This window comes from Neopsephotus bourkii, unplaced genomic scaffold (assembly GCF_033783945.1).
Source record: "Neopsephotus bourkii isolate Nb327-2 ecotype Australia unplaced genomic scaffold, CSIRO-AGI_Nbou_v1 NB_1279, whole genome shotgun sequence".
Taxonomy (NCBI): Eukaryota; Metazoa; Chordata; class Aves; order Psittaciformes; family Psittacidae; genus Neopsephotus; species Neopsephotus bourkii.
The window spans coordinates 487,458-506,908 of NW_026901764.1; the positions used below are offsets into that span (position 1 = coordinate 487,458).

The 19,451-nt window shown below is 37.7% G+C and overlaps 1 protein-coding gene across 1 annotated transcript in view; it reads right to left on the reverse strand.

Annotated features, from left to right (window-relative positions):
- The window catches only part of CDC73 (cell division cycle 73), a 112,116-nt gene that overhangs the window by 25,346 nt on the left and 67,319 nt on the right, over positions 1-19,451 (reverse strand). The gene's annotated exons all lie outside the window — the stretch shown is intronic.

A 19,451-nucleotide genomic window follows, 5' to 3' on the forward strand; every position in this document is an offset into this window, starting at 1 on the left:
AAATTCAGACACTACTATGTGCTCTGATAAGTGTTGCGAGTATAAACTATGCTTACAATAACAAGAAGCTTTAGGTCTTAAAGTCTCTTAAATTTGTATATATTGTATACAGTTTACTTGACACTTCTCTTTCACACATGCGTTCCTTTTCCCTTCCCTGCTTCTACATTATACAGGCACCTAACAAAAAGTAAACTATGGTCAATCTATATTTATATTTAGTTACCCAAGAGTGGGTAGGGGGTTTGTTCTTCTTTTTAAGAGCTTCTAAAACCTTCTGCAGTGTTTGTTGACCTAATTAAGAAATAAATAACTCCTTGTATTAATTTGAAAAAAAATGATCATAGATTACCAATATTCGTCTCATACCTACTAGTCTGTACTTTCGACGCCTAGTACTTTTCTTAAGTCTAAATGAACATTACTAACATTCACAGTTAAGTTACTTACACTCATTTTTCAGAGTAAGAAATTGCCTGAACAAAACTCAGGTACTTTTTTAGAAATGAGCCCTCCTGTCTTTAGGAATGAAAAGAGTTATACTGGTAGAATATTTACTTGGAGGCACATTACACACATACTCAAGTTAATTTACTCTCTTGAAGAGCAAAAAAACCCCAAACAAAGCAACCCACAATTAAAAGTTTCTTATCGTGGCTTTGCAAAGTGCAAGTAACTTAAGGAAAAAACCTATTTCATAGCACACACACAGTCCTGACTAGTTTCTATGAAGATATCCATAGCAGTCTAATATTTTGACCTTTAAAAAATGTTAGTAGCAATGGACAGAATTGACAATTGGATGCCATCTTGTGGTTTTAACTTGTGGCAAATTCATTTTTTACCTTATTCCTTTGTTACAGTTTAAATTCCTACAAGATGTTTATATAAAAATCTAAAAAATATCAGGTAACTTGCACGGTCCTGCGAAGAAGCAGCATGAGTAAAAAAGTAACATTCAATTCTGCAAGAAGTGTTAGTGACTGCTTGTGTTTACAACATAAAACAACTTTCAGCTTCACCATCCATGACGCAAGATAGTTCAGCCAAGACTGTTCTGCTCATAAGCATGAATGTAGTAAAACTGCACCACAATGATCGCAAATGAACTTCTGAAAATTCTAAAGTCAGCCTTCAGAACTATGGCAAAATCTAAACTAACTGCACAGTTAGAGCACAGTATATTTCTAGAAATTGTATCTTGTGTACACAGATTTATGACAAACAGCCAAAATAATGGGATGCATTCAAAAGCAGGTATCTAACAACTGGTTCAGGTGGCCTACTTTAAGCCCAATTGAAACATGTACCTATTTCATATAAGTAGCTTGGATTCTGAAAACACAGGCCTTTGTTCTAAACAATTTAAAGCCCTTAAAAATCAGGGGCACGGGGGCAAAAATCTTCCACAGGACCACGCTAAAAAAAATCCAGAGTTACTGTTCCTTTGTAGTCTTCCTAATAATTCCCCTTTTTTCATATCAAGAAGGTTTAGTAATATTTTCATTTTAAAGTGTATTTCACATCATTGTATTTACACATGAAACTGGTATAGCTTATTTGCATACTTATATGCACAGAAATCTGCTTATGCAGTCCCCAAGACAGATATTTAAATAATAAATTGCAAGATTTTAACTGCTTTTGTAATTTTAAATTATGTTGTAAAAACCAGAATTTGATAACAAGATCTTAATTGTTGTGCAAATACAGCCAATATCAGTCATTTTAACTTCCACTGCTTGCAATAGTAACAAAAAGATCATTTCAACTGTTTACATTGTTTCAACTTCCTTGTAGTCTAGAAAATGAGGATTTGAAGCAGAATAGAAGATATTTTTATAGAATTAATTCTAAAAGGGGAAATGTTTACCATTATTTATCAAAGGCTTCTGATACCAACTGCTTCAGGATAAAAACACCACAGCTTCGCTACTCTGACAACTGAAAAAATGAGGTGACAAAAGGGGCTAGTGAAAATTACATCAATCATATTTATTTCGAAATACAAACCTGATTATACTGAAGACCATGTCTTATGAAACCTAGTTTGAAGAAGAATACCAATGGAGGACTGCCAATCCTCAAATTCAGTTGGAAGAAAGAAAACTTGATGCTCATCTTACGAAGATAAGGCAAATTTCATTATAGTTTTCAAAATACTCTTATATGTAGTACATCTAACAAATTTTGCAAGTGTAAGGAAATCAGATGCAGACAGTCTCTTCTGAATGCATACAGCATTACAATGATGGGAGAAGAGGGAGGAAGGAGAAGCAATGTAGGGTGGCAGAAATATACTGATGTCATCAAGGGACTAAATGAAACTTAGAAGAACTAATACTTGTTATTCCACAGTATTCAAATTAAAGTTTTGTTTACAAATCTCACCCTTAATTAATCCATTATAAAATCAAAACTGTCAAGACTACTCAAATTCTGGAACACACTGTAGAGCACAACAAGGAACGGGATTGATGGACTTTTTCAGTAGCAGGTTAGGGCTGTTGATCAGTGCCATTGAAAGATGTAAAAAATACTCACTGCAATTTCTGCTACAAACCCCATATTCTACGTTTGTGTGGGTTTTTTTCTGGTGAAAAACCACTGCATACGAGTGATTACTACTTGCAGTTACACTTAGTATTAAACTAGAGATGCGTGAACACATGTAGTAGAAAGTTGGAGGCTAAAACATTAGAAAACTACTGAGCTCATGGTTATGCAAATTTCAGTTCTATTGAATTGATATGCCAAAAGATGAAACAATCCTTTTAGCCTCAAATTGTGTGTCAAAAACCTTACCGATTGCCAAATAATATGAGTGAGGCTGTCTCAGATAATTAACCCAAAGGGAAAGAACTTGAAGCAAAAATAATGTTTTAGTGATACCTGCTTTTGTCTTTTCACTCAAGGGAACAAATAATAACTATAGGTAGGTATATTATAGGCAGGGCTTTATTTTTAGAACAAACAAACAAAATATCTGGAGTTCTGTCAAGACTGAGAGGTGGGCTTTGATGAAAACAGCTTATCATCGGGAAGACGGAAGGGCTTGCATGTTTAATCTGGCATTCTCACCACCATTCCTCTTCAGCTCAAAATTGCTATGTCTGTAGCAATGGTTTCAAACTACATGGGTGATGTAAACTCACGATGAAGATCTTAATTTTACTGGCATTCTGTGCAAGGATAAAGATGTGAGGAGCTCTAGCTCCTCCCCGAAGACTGCTCAGGAATGTTTTGAAATCTTAGCTTTGGAGGTAATACTCAAGTTTTAAAGCATATCAGTAATTGTTACTGACTTGCAGGAAAACACTGATGACATGCAACCTCTACACATACTTAGAAAAGCACTGAGTTTTCTACAGATCTTGCTTTGGAAACCATATTCATGGCAACAGTCACATGTACATTAACGAACATGTTGCTCGACATAGAGCAATGGGAAGATCCCACTTAGACCAGCATTCAGTGAGCAATTTGGACTCGGAGGAAATGTGCAGAGGAAAAGGCTTAAACGATCTCAGAAAGGTTCCTTTGCAACTTCTGGAAAGATGTGTAAAATGCTTTGTGTGACAAGAATGTTTTTAAAGGCTCTGCAAGTGCCTACATGAATACAGATGGATCCTTAGCCTCAGCACAACCATTTTTCCAAAAAAAAAAAAAAGAAACAAACCAAGACCTAGCAGTCGATTATGTGGTGCTGCTCAATATCTCAATGCAACAGAAACTGATGAGGCTCTTTCCAGAGTCCCCTTGGTTATACTGAATCCTGTTACTAGAATAGGAGGTACTGTAATATTAGAATTCTAACACATAAGATGTTATTCAAGACCTTATGGGTTTTTTGTGATTGCTTGTTTAACAAATTATCCAGCACCACATTTTCCCAGTTGTACTTCACCCTGATATGATTGTCTCCTTTCTGTTCATTGAAAAGAAGTTTAACATTATTCTTCCATGCCTTCCATCCCAGCATTATGGTTATATATTACATTATGTTACAAGAAAACATCATTATCATGGGTGGTCACGGCCAGAGAGATGAAAGCAATTTTCCAAGCAATCACTGTGAAAGAGTTAAAATATCACAAGAAAATCCTGAAACTATATTCCTTCAGAAGCCAATGCACAAAGCTGAACAATGGAGTGATGATCACTGAAGTTGTTTGTGTTTACTAGAAAAGTAACTGCTCAGTTCAAAAACAGCATCAGCTTTTTCAGTATCAAAAGCTTTAGCTGCAGAAGTAATAAACTGTAATACACAAGGCACAAGATAAGAAGACTTGAGTGATGACAGTGATAATTGCAAAACCACAATGGACTATAACCACTTTGACATGGAAAGGGCTATTTTGAACTCTCACAGGCCAGAAAAAAGTCTAGAAAAACTATTTTAATTGCAGACTGTCTTACACTTCAGGCTTCCTCCTCTAAGAATAACAACTCATCTACTATGCAAGTTCAGCTGAAAGAGTAGGTGGCGGTTTTTTTTTTTAAACCACATAAAGTGATATCTTGGGGCCTGTGTAACTGGAAGAGGCTGCTAGCAATACTAATGTACAGACCCATGCAGTCAGTCAAATAACACTGGTAATGAAGTTCAAATTTTCTTCTTAACTGGTTTTGTGTTTCGTTGTGAGTTTATACTAAGACACCCCAAAAGAAGCACACCCACTTGCTTCACTGGCTACAGTGAAGTTGTGATAGCAACTGTACGTACAGGAAATAAAAATATACTATAAAAAGGGGGTGGGGAAGAGGATAAAGTATTTATGTAATTTCTCTGTGCCATTTGCAAACAGAGTAGTAAACCTCCACCATTACACCTGCTAAAGCCCTCGTATCAACAAACTGTCCATTCAGACAGAGCAGATTTGCTATCTTGGGTGCTGGTGATGAAAATATTGACCAAATATTGAAACACAAGAGATATCTATACAATGCCAGACAAACCAGTAAGAAACAGAAGAGTAATTTACAGCAAAATATTTCTGATTTTAATCCAGCACGAAAGTTATGATTTCGTGACTTGTGCAACCTGTAGTTACCCACACACTGCAAATCCCCCAAACTGGGAAGACCGGACATTTTAATCTGCTTACAAGATAACTTGAATACTGCCTCTAAACATCTGTCCTTCTCCATCTGCGTAAATTCACAGATTTGTTTTCAACTGTCATATTAAAAAAATAATAATGAAAAAAAAAAGAATGAAAATCAACCAACCAGCCAAAAAAATCCCAAAGAAAACCCAAATTCACAACAAAAACCCACAACAAAAAATCCCACAGATTTTTGTCCTGCTCTTTTTTACTCTAGTGATCTTACTGCTTTAACTCAAAAAAAAAAGCAGACTGGAAGGAAGAAAATATGTTGTCTACCATGAAGATGGGAAGGGAATCAAATAGAAATGCTAGCAGTTTTTTGGAGGATGGTGGTGGGAGGATGATGGGTGAACAGACTTCTACATTTGCATTTTAACACTGTGGCTAAGCACCCTTGATCATACAGCAGCAAAAGGCATTACTTCATGGCAAGAAAACAAACTCAATCACTTCCCCCTTTCTCAACTGCCTAATTTAAGCCTCATATTTACAGTTTGTATGATCAGAAAAGCCCCTGTGAAATATTCGCCAAGCACTATACACAAACACAGCATTATTCAAGGTTAAAACACATGGCAACAGCACCTAAAACTTCAGATGAAGCTTTCTGTAATATTAGCACCTCTAGCTTACATTGCAAGGGGATGGGACATACTCAAATTACTGCTAGCCCAGATTCTGTTTCTCATCTCCTCTCCTCACATGCAGCATTATTTCTGTCTTTGTCCAGAGGCTGATAATGTGTTCAGATGAACTGCTCTACACTCAGCTTTCCTCAGAAGAAACTGGGAAATATGACACATAATAATCTTCCTACAAACACAGAGTTCTTGGTCATCTTGGGAATAAACTTTTATTTCACTAAAAATCCCAGAGAAACCAACTGTTTTGAACAGACACAGAATACCTTACATTTTCAGTGTACAGGCTTGCTGTACCACAGTGCCATATGAAAAAGCACTGTTTTGAGAACTATTATGACTGAAGCTGACATTTGATTGCAATGCTTCTTTCTGTCTGGTGATTTCATACACTTGTATCAAGTAAAAGAAAAGATTTTAGTAGGTTTAATGTCAAGGAAAACCTCATGTACTACTGCAGCAAAATGTTGACATTTGGACTTCAACAAAATAAACAGATCCTTGGAAAAATTTTTCCACATTTTAAGTCAGGGGATAGAGGCAATTTGGGATTGAAAAGGATATACACACAAGCTTCAAGAACCAAACTTACGAAAGCTTATGTATGAATATGTATGAATAGTACCTCAGTATTAAACTTTAGGAGTTACACAGTCTCTAATTTCCCATGCTTTATATACTTAATACAGTAAAACATTACAGAAAAAACTTCAGTAAAAACAAGACTAAACAAAAAACCACATGAAAGCACCAAATCCAAACAAACAAACAAAAAACCCACCAAAAAAAAAAAAACAAACAAAAAACCCAGCAAAAATCCCAACTTCAGCTCCTCAGTATCCTCAAATGACTGCTCCTAACACTGGTAAAAATCGTTAATATACTTTTCCCTGTGCGATATTCTGAAGTCTGAGCATTTCCAAAATTTACAATAATAGCATCCCACTTACTCCATTCACAGCAGATCTGGCGGTGTTCTAGACTACCCACATCTTTTCCCTGGACTGCATCATGTCGATGTTTCAGACATACCATCTAAATATCTAAAATTAAAATGCAATGGTTTTTGTACTGTTGTACACCATTTATGGTCCTGTTCTCCGATTCTTTGTCCCTCCAGCTTTCCCAGTGAGACACATTGCACTACATACTTTTCACTGTATAACCTCTCACTCCAGAATTCTGTTCTAATTAAAATATGAATTTACAATTATGAAGGGGCACTCAAATAAGACCAAAACAGTTGTTACCCTTTCTCCTCCCCCACTTCCTCCAAAATATTCCCACTCAGTGCAACCAGGTAACTCCAAAAGGCCCAAATCTTCCTTCCCTAGCTACAGCTGTAAAGAGATTACAAAGTTAAAATATTTTGCAGGGATCACTACTACACAGTACCAAATCACAGTACTGCACATGTCAACAGAAACAGCCAGGAAGCTGCATGAACCCAAAATCCTCTACTTCCTAGATAAGCCTTTATACTTTGCCAGCAGATTCCAAGATTAGAAAAACTAATAATCCCCAAACAGTACAACAAATTAAAACCTTCAGGTTTGTACCCAAAGAGCAAACAGACAACGTACTGTCAAACTTTCAGCTGTTCATCTAACTGTGTTTTAAAACTCAGCTCTTTGACAAAAGCTATTCAGTCTTTTGATGGGGCTCTTTTACTACAAAAAGAAATCACATATTGAATCAAGAAACAGAACCACAATATCAATCATCACATAACAGTGTCACCCGGGACGCAAGTACTTTAGTCACTGTTGAAGACAACAGAAGAACATATACCATACTTGATCATAGCATCAATGCTTTTTACTCACATGCTTATTGAAAAATACTTAAGTTGAAAGATTTGCCTTCAAAATGTTTTACACTAGCATGCATGCAAAAGGATTTGTATATTAGTGCTACAAACAGATTGTGTACACTGCTATTGGTATTTGTATCCTGAATAAACATACCATTCATACCACCCTGCTATAGAATATAAAAGCCGATGATGTTACATACGTATACCAAAAAATGTAGTGGCAATAAATCATGCATTAAGTTAAAATACAGGAAGGATTCTGGCTGTATCATGCAGGAGGAATTTTCCCATTTGGCCTTCTGCCTCTACTTCCAGCTTCCTTTGGCATTATATCTAAATTCCCCATTATTCTTCTCTCTTTAGCAGGGAAGATTAAATTAAGCTCTTCTAAAAGCACTAAGATGACAGCATTCAACTTTTATTTTTTCATTTTATACACAATCCATACACTAGATGCTCAATCTGAAAGCTTCTATCTGTGCATTATGAGATCTGGTTTTATAATATGGCTGTTCTTTGAAACGGCTAGAGCACAGCTGTGTTTTTGGTAGTGCATAAATGCAGCCCTCTTAAATGAAGGTCAACTGACAAGGTCTCATTCAGTCTGGGGCCATTCTATTCAAAGATGAAGATGGGATAAGGGCCATACAGAAACCTCTATACATTTTAGGGTCTTCCTATTATGCTGTTACTTTTTTACAGTATTCATCCACCACTGCAGAAAAAAATTATCCCCAACTAAATGAGCAGATTCAAAAGTATAATTTTAGACAGGTTTTAAAAGTTTTCAAATGGATGCCCCTTTCTCTCTTCACTCACTCCTATGTCTATGTATACACACACACATAGACACACAAATTCATCTTTAAGGACATCACACTGTGCATATACATCTAAGATGACAGACTATGCCAGTCAGCACAGACCCAGGTGAGGTTCACTGCAACTATCACTTCTGCTACTCACATGTTAGCAAGTATCAGTCATCCATAACAATCCTGTGGATTTCACAGTTTATCCGAAGGAAATCTGCCTTAAGCAGCAAGACCTCTTCAGCTCTTCTTCAGCCCTCACATCTGTCCTGCTACTTCAAATAGCTGTTTCAACCTTTGAAAAGTCTACTGTCAGTGTTATAAACAAGGTGTTTTGTTTTCTACAGCAATCTGTTGCAGAGTAAGAACCCCACACTGGAAAACTGAGCACTTAGGTGGCAGGAAATGAAAATGAATAAGCCACTAAAAGCAGACAATATTTTGGAATAGAATTAGGCTTTGAATGCCAAGATCTCAATGAGAAGGAAAAAAAAAACCCAACCAAACCTCAAGGTGTAACAAAATTGCTCTGTTATGACACCCTGGAACTTTCTGTAAGTGCTTAGGAGGGCTTCACCAGTCGCCAAAAGATTCAGTTTCATAGAGACTCACCCAATAACCTCCTTGTCTTAATCAGGTAGTGCTCTACTTTTATGAGAAAAATGGCAAAACAAAATAGCAGTGTCACCTTTTGAGAAAGGGCAGCATAGTAATTCCACGTGTAGGTCAACAGGCTGGTAATGAGTACAGAAACCTCACATTTATTCATGTTTTTCTAAAAAGACATTTTAAAAATGTAAGAAAAAACAACTACTCAAGAGCTAATGCCAGAGTACATGTCTATTCCCTATTTTGCAACTTCTGTATCGTCATATCCTTGGGTAAATGAATACATGCTTATTGTGAAGGAAAAGCAAACCCTTTATCTTCTCAAACAGACATTTTTGTCACTGACTAGTACCTGGTTTGAAGAAAAACATCTGAAGGCACTACCAGTACGAAAGCTGGTCTAAAAAAAAGAAAATAAAATAAACAACTTATTATTGCCATCAGCTCTCCATCAATGGGATCAGATAGTCTAGCAAGCACATCTTCCATTCCAGATGACAGAGGAACCTTCCATTTAGTGATTTCATTAGCTCAGAGCAGCTTTGCAGAAACACAGTTGCTTTGCTTCCCAGGCCAACGGGGCTTCAGAAACAGCACTGCCACACAGCATGGAGCTGCTATTTATAAATCTTGAAAGCATCTCATGTATGCCACAGTAATGTTTCAAGAACAAGCAAACAATTCTGCAGAGAGTCATCAGAGCTCATCAGCTCCAGCCACATGGGACCTGAACCGATTCCACCAGACCATTCAGAGAAGTCTGATGCATCTATTCCCTAATGGTCGACATTCCACAAGGCTTATTAGATTGTGTGCATTATCATGTGAATACAGAGATCCAATTTTCATCTGGCATGGGTCCCAACCAACCTGCTAGTGAGAGAAGCAGAGATTCAAGAGACCTGCTCTAACTTTCACCGCCACATCAGCATTTCCCACATTACTGACACATCTTCTTGCCCATTCCCTTCCCCCAATGCCCCTCAGATATGTGAGATTTAATTACACCCAACAAAAAGCACTCTTTCAGTCAGACAAACCCAGCATAAAAGTATCAATACTGTTGCACAGCTCCAGACAGCGCTGTAGTGTAGGGTCAAGTGTAACACCAACAACAATAGAAAGAAAAAGAAAAGTCACAGCAAAGAGATCTTCTCCATCTTAGGTGGCCCAGATTCTCAAAGAGTCCCTTTTTGTATTCTATCCAGACCTCATTAAATTAAGAAAGAATTTTTACTGTATTTTGTTGTTTTGCTTATTTATCTAGAAATACACCTGAGGCAGAAAACTACACTTGCCTTTTTTACACTATTATGCTTCTTTATTGATATTAATAGAATTTCAGGGCTCTCTCTATTTGGGAAAGTAACTCCAAGGAAAACAGTAAGGCAGAGACCCAGAGGTGGGAGGATTATTTAGTTCTGCAATGTAAACCACCACAAATGCATAACCATGTATTAATCGAAAAATACAGAAAAAGCATTTTAATGCTTAGTTATGCAATTCCTTGAGAGAAGACTTGAAAGAACATGCGATGAGCAATTTATCATCTGTCCTGGGTTTAGCAGTAGTAGTCAATTTTTCTCCTTAGTAGCTGGTGCAGCGCTGTGTTTTTGACTTTCAGCCTGGGAACAGTGTTGATAACACTGATGTTTTCAGTTGTTGCTCAGTAATGTTTACCCTGACCAAGGACTTTGTGAGTCTCATGCTCTGCCAGGGAGGAGGGGAAGCTGGGAGGAAGCAGAGACAGGACACCTGACCCAAGCTAGCCAAAGAGGTATTCCATACCACAGCACGTCATGCCCAGGAGGTAACTAGGAGTTACCTGGAAGGACACGGGGTCTTCTGGGAGGATTCATTTTTCAGCGGGTGGTATCGTATTCTCTTCCCTTGTTATTTTCTCTTATCATTGTTGTCGTTGGGGGTAGCGGTGGTGATTTGTGTTGTACATTGGTTGCTGGACTGTTCTGGACTCAACCTGTGGGAGCTGCATTCTTTCGATTCTCCTCCCCATCCTTCTGGGAGCAGGGAAGGGAAGAGCCCTGGGGCGGGGGGGGGCAAAGGCAGGCCTCGACTGCTTCCAGCAGGCACCATCACTGGGAGTGAGTGCACAAGCCGTTTAGCTGGGTTTAAACCACAACAGTTCTTTTTGGCACCCAATGTGGGGCACGAAAGGTTGAGATAACGACAGATCTGTCCAGATTAATAGTCACTTGTCACAATGCTGATTTATTGGCTCTCAAAGCTGTTCCTCCTGATCTCACAGTTTCAGTATATCATACTTCACTTCGAGCCGGTATTTGCTGTATTAGTGTTTTTCAAGTGTGGGGCTTGGGCTAAGGTTCTTGTCTCATTGTACTTTATGGTAATGACTTGTAATACAGTAGAATCATTGATCATGAAACTGATCTGGCTTACATTCCCAGTGTGGTCACCACCTTTATACTTTGGGAGGTATATAATAAAAGCGCTTAGCAATTACATTTTCTCCTTCTCGGGTGTGGTCAACCTGTGAAGGAGACATTCTTTTACCTTCCCACTTCCCCCCCCAGAGCATTTACAGCATCATCTGAGAGTTCTGAAGTTTTTAAATGGCCTTTTAATACTGTTGAGACTTGTTTGCTCATTGTGACGGGGATCACCATGTTGGCACGCATACAGAGTGTATTTTGCCCACAACCATTTTGTCTGATTTCAAAAGTTAAGCAGAGTCAGGTTTGGGTCTTGTTTGGGGTTAAACGGCGAAGTAGGAGGACCAAGAGATTTTCCCTGAGGCTGGACAGTCATGAGTGGCAGGGTGTGTGGGATAGCATGGGCAAGTACCTAGGTCAGTGGGCCCCTCCAGTACCTTGGAATTTCACCACCGAACAACTGCAAAATCCAGAAGAATTATTAAAACACTTTAATGAGGTGTGTGGGCATTCTGGCCATACCCGAGACGGACAAATCATGGCAACGCGCTGGGGCTTGGCCTATGCTTACAGGGCCTTGTTCAACACTATCCAGCACCTTCAAAAGAAAAAAATGTCGCTGGATCTGAGGGCAAAGCAACAGTCAGTACAGCCACTCCAGCTCCAAGCACAGCAGCTACACCACCCCCAGCAACAAGTACAGTCGCTACTCAAACTTTGGCTGCAGTGAACAGCACAGCTACCCCAGTGGCAAGTACAACAGCTACTCAAACTTCGACTGCAACAGACAGCGCGGCTACCCCAGCTCCAAGCACAGCAGGTACACCACCCCCAGCAACAAGTACAGTCGCTACTCAAACCACAGCGACAATCACTGCAGCTAAACCAGAGCATCATCCAAGATTTGTGGGGTTTTTAAGAAGACAACATTTTATGTGTTTTTCAGAGGTGGACAACTTTTTTAGGCAACAGATGTATCCTATAAATTTACTTTAGTACAACAGATCAGTGATAGAAAACTTTGCAGATGCTGATTAAGAATTACAAAAATATATATCAAAATATTCCAGAAAAATGTAATCTAAATTTAGGTCAAAATTTGTAAACTCAACATTATTACATTAATTCTATCCAGGTGTTTTATTTATTTTTCTGTTAAACACACACTCCCTCCAATGTGTATTTGTGTTTTGTAATAATATGTCTTGAGATGATCAAGATGCAGGAGAGCTGTCTCTCATTTCTTCTTCTGTTAGAAGTCACCAAATTACAGAAAATAAAAAACTGGAACTTAAGTTTGAAATATAGCAGAAAAGAATAAAAAAGATCTCTAGTTGTGAAGCAATATTCTCTTGACAATGGACATAATACAAATTGAGCTCTGCGTAGTTCCTCTAAATCATGTATTTGAAGACTAGAAGTCCTGGTGACTCTGACTCCATATTTGTAATTTATGTGGGGAAAAAAAAAATCCTCAGGCTCATGAAATTACTCTAGACTCTTACAGAGATTACAGAAAGAATTATGAACACAGTTATTCACACAAAAAGTATAATTTCCACAGCACAGTTTCATTTTCCTTGCAAGTTACTAAAGGGATGTTATTTAAGTTTAATGTGAATTTCAAAAGTGGAAAGAGAAAGTCTGCAGGACAGACTGGCAACTAGGGATATGCAAAGTCATTTTGTATGGTAACTTGATTTCTTTTTCATCAGAAGCATATACAAATGAATATGTACTTCTGACAGATTTTTTCTCAGAAAACTGAATTAACTTTGAAATACCCAGAAATCAGTCAATAATACTAAAGCACACTACATGATAATCTCAGCACACATCAAGATCAGCTTTTCATTAATATACACTGCCTAGAAGCCTGTGAGAGCCTGGAAACTGAGCTTGTCTCAAACACTGCTTGAACTGAGCTTCTCTCAGATACCATTTTCATTTAACCATGGGAGGCCTTGCAAGAATTACGGCAAATGAAGCAAACAAGGATGTTAGCTTTCAATACTGCATATGCTGGATCACTCTGATCCCCTTGTTCGAAGCTGATAAGCCTTAACAGGGCTGTGAAAAACACTGATTCAAAGGATAGGGCTTAATATGAGGGACAATGACCACCAACACAGGCCCTTACAGAATTCCACCTTTGGAACTGCATGTGCTCACTACAACACATCCATCATTCTATTAACGCCTTTCTATACTTTGCATGCAAATTATGGTTAACACCCCAAAGAACACTAAAGGGCAGGGCTCGGGTCAGAGGGTGAGCTCCCACCACCACCAATACCCTGGGTGAAGAGGACCAGTAACACACCAATTGATCCCCAGGTGGTGACTATCTGTTTGCAGCTCTTCTTGTCTCTCTCTCCATGCATTGATCTCTCCAGGAATAGACAACCTGAGTTTGTTAAAGAGTTTCAGCATCTGGTCTTCTTTGTGCCTTAATTCCAACCAGGAAACAAATATATTGAGTCTGACCAGTTTTGAGTCACACATGCCTTTCGGTCAGGTTGAGACAAAGCCACTTCAAGCTGAGGGAATCATTAATATGGAACAACATTAGGAATAAATAAATAAATAAATAAATAAATAATTTTATATATATATATATATATATGAAGCTGGCTGGCCAACCTGAATTAGTTCTATCAAATGAGGTAGTGTTCAGGGTCTTTGGAGCAATTTTAATTCCCCCCAACGTGTCAAATAAAGGACAGCAGGGAACTGCTCTTTAAAGGAGACTTATTTTCCATGTTATGATCCAAGTTTTCTGTGTGATATGAAGAACCATTGCATAAATTTATTACAGGAATAGAGCCTCTTGGATAACTGGAGAAAGAACTTTATCCACAGATAGTTTTTCCTAGTTTTAGTATCTGTGCTTGAAAAAAAGGCTTCAGGCATTTAAGAAACTTGCTAGACCTTTCTTATTTCTGCTGTAAACCCTGTTATGTCCCACATAATTAGCTGTAAATTAGGATACCTATAGAATGGAGCTGTAGGAGTTAATGGGCTAAAGCTACTGAGGAAATGTGACAGATGGAAAGAGTCAATACAGGTCTCAATCCCAAATCACATGCAATTCTGACAGCTCTGGAAGTCCAGCTCTTGAATTTCACATTATTTAACATTCACTAAACATCTGCATCACAAACTTCAGTTTCAAAACCAGGAATTTTTGAGGCTGACAAAGTGCCTCCATATGAGTACAAACAACACACACAGGGAAAAGAATTTAGCAAGCAGATGAACAGCTGGAGCTGCTAATCTCTTAATCAGTCTCACAAAAAAAAAAAAGATAATCCACATAGCTCATCCAGCAGGTGCGAGGCAGGAGGTCTGCATCCTGGCTATGAAACTGATGGGCCAACACTCTTCAAATCACTGGAAGAGAAGTGCTGGATGCCTCAAGAGCCTAAAGACAGCCTAAGGGAAAAAGGTCTTCCTGTGCCTGGACAGGTGCTAACAGCTGGAACAAAGCATTTTTCTCCCTAGGCAAAAGAGCTGGTGGACTATTAACTCCCTCAGGATGAGATCTTCCTGCTTCAAGAGATTTGATATGTAGTACAAGTTCTTCCCTAAAGTCTCACTTTCTGTAAGAAATTAAGTTTTCATATAAATTCTCTTGCTGGGGGTGTAAGTGTGGGTGTTAGGGTTAACTTGACCATACAGTGCAGGCAGGTAGAACAAAACAAGTCATAAGGTAAGGGGAAAAAAACCCACAAGTATTTTCCACAGTTGTTCGTTAAACTACCTGTGAACATTTGGTACTTCTACTTTGGTACTCTCCCCTGCTGTGCTGAATCAAAGCTTCATAAAGTCCCTGTGCTTCTCAGAATGCAAAAGGAACACTTGTGACAGGCAGAAAATATTACTGCTGGCACCGGATTGTCAGTTCATCAGGGGAGAACCACACAACCAAAAATACTGCACAGTACAAATTATGTTGTCCATCCCCTGGAAAAAAAAATAAATTCTGCATTTAGCACTTGAGACCAGCAGTAATTGGATGCAAAGCCTGGGGGAAGACATGAAAAAACAGAATACACAAAAGAAGATACAATAAAGCAAACACCACAATACTGAGGAAAGAAAGAAATGCATCTGGACTATAGTCCAGTATGCAAAATTTGCCTAACAGAAAACCAGAATGGAAATAGAGTGGACTGAAGACATTTTGTGTTTTGACTTTTCAAGTAAATTTTGAGGCACTCCAAACCTGTGTTTCTCAAAGGCAGCTGTGATAGCAGAATGGACTGAATTCCAGTTAGATACCATCAGTTTATTTAACAAAAACACCTCACAAGTTTTAGAATTATGATGCATCCCCTTAAAATGTTTCCTCAGGCAGATGGAATAAGAACCACCCTCACTTGAAAACATCACTGGGGTCCTTTTTCTCTCTCACAACTTTTCGAAGTCAAGGGATGTGCTTATATACGTTACTGAATGAGATAACAGTTATCCACTACTCATTAGCAACAAAAATATGCATGCTTCAGAATAACTGAAACTTTTTTACTTCCATCACCATTTCAGATTGTTCTATATTGATGTATAAAAACATTCAAAGATTAATTAAATCACCAGTTTATGGCTTGGATGCAATTAGAACACAGTCCAAAATCTTGACCATTTATAACAAATGAAATAAGTGTAACCTGGATTTCAGAAACTGCCTAAGAAATGGTGAAAAATCTACTAAGGTAAATAAGGCAGGCAATACTGACACTTGTGGTCATTTCTAGATTGCTATTTTTTCAGTCAGTTACAAACATAGTTAAGAAATACACTGGGATCACAAAATAGCCAAGCAAGTTACAAATACGTCATAACCCTGTCTTCTCTACTCTGAATGACTTATTTGAGAAGTGTTCCTTTTGAAGCAAAGAGGATGACTACTGGCTATATGTATAGTAAATCCTAACACAGAAAATGAAAATTAAGTTTTTATGACATTGTGTATTAACACATTTCCACAAGGAAAAAAAAAAAAAGTTTAAATGCAAAAAGAACCAATCTTGAAAATGTTGCCATTAATCACTTTGAACTTTTACTTGAATGGTTTTCAGCATAATCCAGGTGAAATAATGCTACATGTTACTACAATAAAATGGAATAAACTTTGCAAAGTATTCATGGAGTATCCAAGAAAGCATAGTCCATATGGGAGAATGCAGTTTACAGGTCAGCTATGCGGTACATTACTGCATTTAACTTTCCTAGGACTTGTGGCCACCAGGCAGAATATTACCAAGCAGTATACACCTGACCATTGAAACAACTAAGAAACTTCTGTCAGTGTTGTGAAGATTTGTTTTAAAACCAGTTAGACAAGATTCTGCTGATACCCTCTCAAAATGTCAGTGACATATAGGAAGGGTTGTTTTGTTTTTTGTTTGTTTGGGGTTTGGGTTGTTTTTTTTTCCCTTATTCTTTTGCATATTCCAAACTTAAACACCTTTGTTTTACATAAGTATATTTTGCTTTGTTCACAGTAGTTATGTGCACAGGTTATTCTACATAGCCATCTTTTGCTACTCCTTGCATCTGCTAGCTTTGCCTAACTTGCTAAACAGTCAAGCTTTCACAGGCCACAGTAACTCTGTAGTGTTCCTTACACAAAGGCTGCACATCTTCACATCAGAGTAACTCCTTCTTAGTCTTAATAGATGGCAGCATTTCAAACACTCACATTGTAGCTTCTAATTTAAGATGTAACCATAGTAACATTACAGCACATAATACTCCCTGGATCAGGAACAAGCAGTCCACTGACCCTTCACAGTGAGAGTTAGCTGAACTAAAGCTCATTCCAACCTCCAGCCCAGCAAGATTACTAAAACATTCAGGTCATATTTCCAGTACAAAGCAAGCTCTGCCCTCCTGAAATACCTAGGAACATACAGTTATCTTATAAAAGTAGTAAAGAAAAAAGCACTTTAAAAGGAATTTCTTCCTGAAACTTGGACTCTAAGATACATCAGGCACACCCAGATAGAAAGTAGTAGAAAAATCAAAGCTTTTCCTTACTTTTCTATAAGACCTGCTCATCCTTTAAAAGCAATGAATGAATGAACAATAGAAACTGTTCATTTAAGGTTTAAGAATTCAATATTCAATTTGTTCACATGGCAAGATGACAAATTTTACAGGTATCACCAGGCAACAGCTCTGCCTGAAGTTCACAAGCTATGCACATAATTAAAAGCCAAAAGCCGATGCCTATTGCCTTCCAACAATAAATAGAGTCTATTTAGATAAAAAAGGACCTTTGGATTTTTGTACCTGTAATACTTACTTCTGAGCAATTACAGAAAAATAAAAACAGCTCTGCCCAACCCATTATGTAAACATACCACGTGTAACTCAAACCTTCGGTGATACACTTTAGGTTTAGTGAAAAAGTAGTAAAGAAATTAGAGTTGAAACACTAAAGATTTTAGCAACCATTTTGCTGAGATTTAGACCTGTTTCCCAAATACAATGTTATGTGTCTTATCTGAAAATTCTAAAATGAATATTTGAAAAGCTTCTATGTAAATCAGTACCAATAAATGAACTATCTCACTCAACTCCCCACCTGTACTCCAGACTGCAGTAATACGCCTAGCCAAACTCTGCCACGTTTTTACACACAGAGGAAAAGATTATATAACGTTCTGTAGATTATATGGGGCAAGGATAAGAAAAGTCTGTGTTTAAGTGGAAAATTCAGTAGACTGAGCACACATGCAACCTTTCAGAACACCAATTCTCAATTATTCATCAGCATCCCAGAACAGTAAGTGGTCTGGACCCAGGTCTGCTGTCTCTTGCTGACGCACCCTCCCTCTTCTTTTTGAAATACCAATATTTTTAGAGTGGAGGAGATACAAGTCTTTGCTGATATGCATGTTATATTTATAACTAATATCTAGAGAATATGCTTATGCTCCTCCAATGTCCTCAAACAGGATCACAGTATTTGTGGAAACTGACATTAGAATGAGAAAAGCGCACATTAAAAACAAGAGTAAATTAACAGAGAAGGTTAGTAGTGTACATTGATGAATCTGTTAGAAGGATAGAAATCTGATTATGTTTCTAGTAAATTATCAAAATATGCATCTAGAATAATAAAACACATTGATTGCCTGGGGAAGCCTTATTTGCCAGTAAAGGACGTACTTATCCTGAGCCTACTCATCAGGGATACCTTAGGATAGACCAATTACATTTTCTTTATCCTCTGGCATAAAAAAAAAACCCCAAACAAAAAAAAGCAATACACCCCCAGAAAACCCAAACCCAACCCCCAACAGCTAACTAAAACAAAAGAAAAACCAACCAAGCAAAAAAAGCCCCAAAACAAAGAACAACCCCCCCCCAAATAAACCCCAATAAAACAAAAACAAACAAAAAGGCAAAACCCCCGAAAGAATAAAACCCAAAAAACTCCCCAAAAAATCAAGAAAAAGCCCCCACCCCAGAAAAAACAAATCCACCACAATAAAACCCACCCAAACCAAAACACAAACATTCTACGATTCTAAAAAACCCAAAAATCACACCCTTCCACCCCCCCCAACAACCCAAAAAAGCATTCTAAAGAGTTAGTCATTAACTTTTCAAAATAGAGTGGACAAACGCAATGACTAATAAATACCTGGGTAAGCATGCTACTAGCTGTCTATTTTATGAACTATTTCATTTATAATTATATTTTATTTATAACATAAGATGCTTAGAAGGTTCAGTCATTGAAAGGACAGAAATTAAAGGAACATAAGTTTCATTAGGACCAGAAAGACAAATTCCATAATATCAGTAGGTCTATAACAGACAAAAGACATTTAGATCCATCAATAATTGAAATCAAATGCCTCCAATTCTGCAATACCAGTCTTCGACCTTTACCAGGAAGAAAGCCATTAACAGCAGAAAAGCAACTTAACATCATGTGCTTATGCATCAGTGTTGTTCACCTTAATTGACTAACCTAAGATTAAAAAGCAGCTTTTATAGAATAAGCATGTGTAAAGGAAGTAAGAGCAAAACTA